The sequence below is a fragment of the Chiloscyllium plagiosum genome, unplaced genomic scaffold, assembly GCF_037043375.1.
Source record: "Chiloscyllium plagiosum isolate Xiang-an unplaced genomic scaffold, Cpla_swu_hap1 HiC_scaffold_27, whole genome shotgun sequence".
Lineage (NCBI taxonomy): Eukaryota > Metazoa > Chordata > Chondrichthyes > Orectolobiformes > Hemiscylliidae > Chiloscyllium > Chiloscyllium plagiosum.
In genome coordinates this window covers 86567140-86572291 of record NW_028270165.1, presented here as the reverse complement: position 1 = coordinate 86572291, position 5152 = coordinate 86567140, and the positions used below count along the sequence as shown (strand labels likewise).

General features: G+C 45.5%; 1 non-coding gene across 1 annotated transcript; it reads left to right on the top strand.

Moving 5' to 3' along the window:
• Positions 1–4191: 4191 nt before the first annotated feature.
• trnaw-cca (transfer RNA tryptophan (anticodon CCA)) lies at positions 4192–4263 on the top strand. The gene has a single exon. It is a non-coding gene; the product is annotated as a tRNA-Trp (tRNA).
• Positions 4264–5152: the final 889 nt, after the last annotated feature.

The following is a 5152-nucleotide window of genomic DNA, read 5'->3' as shown; positions in this document are numbered from 1 at the left end:
ACAAAGATGCTGGAAATGGAGCTGAATCAAGGATATGAAAATGAAATGTTAACGCTGCTTGAGAAAAGAAAGGCAGTAAAATTGCTGAATGACTTCCTGCTAACCTATTAAATAAAAAAATTATGACAAAAAAAGGACGTAACTCCATTACTACATTAGAAGGTGAATAATAATTACAAAGAAACTTTTACAACAGCCAACAGTATCAGATATACACCATATTGAACAAAGAACAAAGAAAGTTTACAGCCCAGGAACAGGCCCTTCAAGCCTGAGCCGATCCAAATGTACTGTCTGAACCTGTAGGTCAATTCCTTCGCATCTGTATCCCTCTACTCCCCACCCACTCATGCATTTATCCAGACGCATCTTTCATGAATCGACCGTGCCTGCCTCTACCACCTCTGCTGGCAACGCGTTCCAAACGCCCACCACCCTCTGTGTGAAGTAAAACGCGTTTTCGCTTTGAATAAGTGCTGCCCCTGCCGCGTTCATTGTAACGGGAGCTCTGCCCCAGCCCTGACTCAGGCAGTCGGATCTCGTTTAATGAAGCTGCTTGTTGAGAGTATTGACTGGCCGTTTTTGCACAAGGCAGTGTAAGAAACAAGGGGTCGTCCGGGATTTGAACCCGTGATTTCTCGCATGCCCACGCACCAGAAGGCCGGAAGCAAGAATCATACCCCTAGACCAACGAGCCACAGGCCCCAGCCATCTTACTTTTTTTGAGCAATGTGCCAATCCCGTAAATGCTGCTCAGTTCCTTGTGAATTTAACCTTTTAGTTGTGAACATGAGGAAAGGAGCAATCCTTTTCTAGGGTGCAAACTGTATACGTGCCAAACTGAGGGAATACACAGGGAAAATAGCTTTAAGAGAGATAGAAAGTATTTGAGCACCTTTGGAGTGTCTGCTCCCTCCCTGGATTCACTCCACTTGCGACAAGTGAACAATGTTTCACCCACCCCTACCTCCCCTTTCCCCTGGCTGCTGGAGGATGGTATATGGAAAGGGGGAGACATTGCTTGGCTCCCAGATGTTGCCCAGAGGGAAGGAGTTTCACTCTGAAACTGACAGGGCTGCATCGCATTGTGACGTCAACAATGGAGGGCGGGCCGGACAGCTGTCCTGCAGTTGAGGCACGTGTGGAGGGGAGGACACTTTGCAAATCCAACTCTCCTCCAAGTCAATGCAGTTTGAGTCCAAGCAAAGCAAGGGGTTTAAATATACTTTAGAAAACCTCCTTTGTGCCGTGGGAAAACTCCGGCCGCGGGAAATGCAGTATTCCAGATTCATAGTTACCTTCCTACCCTCCAACTTCCAACCCTGGCAACATCCTTGTAAATATTTTCTGCACCTTTTCTAGTTTCACAACATCTTTCCGATAGGAAGCAGACCAAAATTACATGCAATATTCCAAACGTGGCCTGACCACTGTTCTGTACAGTGGCAACATGAGCTCCCAAAATCTATCCACGATGCTCTGACAAACAAAGGAAAGCACACCAAACGCCTTCTTTACTATCCAATCTGCCTGCGTCTCTACTTTTAAGGAACTATCAACCTGAACTCCAAGGTCTCTTTGTTCAGCAACACTTCCAAGGAACTTACCATTAAGTGTAAAAGTCCTGCTCTGATTTGTTTTTCCAAAATGCAGCACCTCATATTTATCTACATTAACCTCCAACTGCCATTCCTCAGCCCATTGGCCCATCTGCACAAGGTCCCATTGTGATCTGAGGTAACCTTCTTTACTGTCCACTTCGCCTCCAATTTTGGTGTCATCGACAAACTTGCTAACTATACCTCCTCCGTTTACATACAAATCATTTATATAAATGACAAAAAGTAGCGGACCCAGCATTAATCCTTGTGACACACCATTGGTCACAGGCCTTCAGTCTGAAAAGCAACCCTCCATCACCACCCTCTGTCTTCTGCCTTCTAGCCAGTTCTGTATCCAAATGGCTAGTTGTCCCTGCATGCCATGAGATAAAACCTTGCTCACCAGTCTCCCATGAGGAACCTTGATGAACGCCTTCCTGAAGTCCAGAGAGATCAAGTCCATCGCTCTGCCCTCATCAATCCACTTTGTTACTTCTTCAAAAAACCCAATCATGTTCATGAGAGATGATTTCCCAAGCAGAAAGCCATGCTGACTATCCCTAATCAATTCTTGCCTTTCCAAATACATGTAAATCCTGTCTCTTAGGATTCTCTCCAAAAACTTGCCCATCACGGATGTCAGGTTCACTGGTGTATAGTTTCCTGGCTTTTCCTTACCACCTTTCTTAAATAGTGGCAACACGTTAGCCACCCTCGAGCCTTCCGGCCCCTCACCTGTGACTATTAATGATACAAATATCTCAGTAAGAGGCCCAGCAATCACTTCCCCAGTTTCCCATAGAGTTCTAGGGTACTCCTGATCAGGTCCTTGGGATTTATCCACTTTTATGCATATCAAGATATCCAGCAATTTCTCATCTGCAATATGGGCATTTTTTCAACATGTCACCATCTACTTTCTCACATTCTATATCTTGCATGCCCTTCTCCACAGTAAACACTGGTGCACAATATCCGTTCAGTATCCCGCACCCCCCACCCCATCTACTGCAGCTCCACATAAAGGCCGCCTTGCTGATCTTTGAGGGGCCGTATTCTCTCCCTTGTTATCCTTTTGTCCTTAATGTATTTATAAAATCCCTTTGGATTATCCATGACTCTATTTGCCAAGGCTATCTCATGTCCACGTTTTGCCCTTATGATATCCCTCTTAAGTATGCTCATACTGCCTTTATACTCTAAGGATTCACTCGATCTCTCTGCCAATACCTGATATGTGCATCCTTCTTTATCTTAACCAATATCTCATTTTCTCTAGTCATCCAGCATTCCCCAACCTACCAGCCTTTCCTTTCACCCGAACAGGAATATAGTATACATCAGACAATCACCTGATGAAGGACCATCGCTCCAAAAGCTTGTGTGCTTCCAAGTAAATCTGTTGGACTATAACCTGGTGTTGTGTGATTTTTAACTTTGTACACCCCAGTCCAACACCAGCATCTCCGAATCAGGAATATACTGGGTCTGGACTCTTGTTATCTCATATTTGAAGGCTTCCCATTTTCGAGCAGTCCTTTAACCTGCGAACATCTGCCCCCAATCAGCTTTTCAAAGATCTTGCCTAATACCTGAGTCTTCCTCCAATTTAGAACTTCAACTTTTAGATCTGATATATTATTTTCAATCACTATTCTAATGTTCATAGAATTATAGTTGCTGGCCCTTAGGTTTTGCACCCTCGCCAGTATGTACATCCATATTGTGAATTAGAAAATGTCCTTGGACACACTTAACAAATTCCTATATTTGGCAGACAGGTAAATGGGCAGGAGTTATACCTTGTGTCCACTCTTTCTTCATTCCCATCAACCCGAACCCCATTCCCACCCCAATAGTCCAACGGCACTTTCCCCTGTAACTGCCGAATGTGGGACATCAGCCCATTTACTTGCTCCCTCCTCACTATCCAAGGGCCCAAACTTGCCTTCCAGGTGAAGCAGCACTTTACCTGCACTTCCCACAACCCAGTCTACGGTATTTGCTGCTCATAAAGTGGTCTCATCTTCATTGGGGAAAACGAAGCATAAACTGGGTGACTGCTGCACAAAACATCTACGTTCTGCCTGCAAAAAAGATCCTGAGCTTCCGGTTGCCTGCCAATTCCACACCCCACCCTGTTCCCTGGCCAACATCTCTGTCTCAGGTTTGCTGTAGTGTTCCAGCGAAGCTCAGCACCAGCAGAACGAAGAGCACCGAATATTACACTTGGGGACCATACATCCATCTGGTCCCAATATCGAATTCAATAATTCTAGGGCCTGAAACCCATAGTATCCTCGTCCCTTCCACACACACTATCTCCTGCATATAAACCAACGTTTTCCCAATCACCATCAGTTCTGTGGAAGGGTCACCGGCAACTCCTGTTTTTTGTTTCTGATACACAGCATCCACAGTTCTTTCTCCTTTTTATTGAGGTAGAGTTGGAAATTGTTTCGAGAGACAGAAGGAGAGGAGGGAGAGACAGAACAGACATGAACTGTTGATCTCCCTTGTTTCTCATAACGTAAAATCATTGCAGTGCGATCACTTCCCTTAAGCATGAAGGAGAGGGCAGGGAATGCGTGAGCTTGTGGCGCAACGGTAGCGCGTCTGACTCCAGATCAGAAGGGTGCGTGTTCAAATCACGTCAGGCTCACTAACGTCAACTTCTTACATTTCAAATCAATAAAGGAGGACGTTTGCTCCGAATATCTGTTGAGCCAAATCTTCTTTGCGGAAACGTTCAATCACTCTCGTCTGACGGCCGCTCTCCACATGAACGGTGAGCCGAAACTTTATAAACGGTGTCAGTAAAATCCAGTGGCGGACACTGATTTGGTTCAATCGATTTTTTTGCCAAGCGTAATTCACCGAGAGGATGCTTTTGTGTGAAACAGCGTGGGGAATTACTGCAGGGCCTCCTGCACATGGAACACACCGCAACTGATGTGTTTCACCTTCACCAGTTTCTTCCTATCTAGGAGAAGAGAGGTTTGATGATTCGGATCATAGCAGCCAGACAGGGGACAGGAGAAGAGCACTCAGACATTCACAAGCTTGTCACCACAGCTGGGTCACCGTGGCCCGTGTATCAGTATGGGGTAGTGAGCTGCATCTACTGACTGGAAGCACAGCAAGTTGCAGTGCTGGTGGGACTATCACACAGGAGAAAACGGCTTCGACCTATCAACTGGAGTGGCTCACAATGCGCAACTCCGCTCACCTCAACTGAATAACTGTAAACAAATTACTCCGTGATTCAAAGGAATGCTCGGTTTTGAATCTGCATTGTGTCATGTACCTTCGAGAATGATGTCAAAACACCTTCATTGCTGTGATGGAGTATCCTGTTGAGCAGAATATACCCGTTGTCAAATTTCCCACGTTCTGTTGGTCCAACTCCGATTTCACTCAGAAACACGAAATGTGTGACAGCGCAGACTGAGGCTACGCAACCCACCTTAGCTCTGCTGGTTCAACACAATATGTAAATAAGTGTCTCATTCTGTCGCCTTCTCCCTGTAAATCTGCACATTGTTACATTG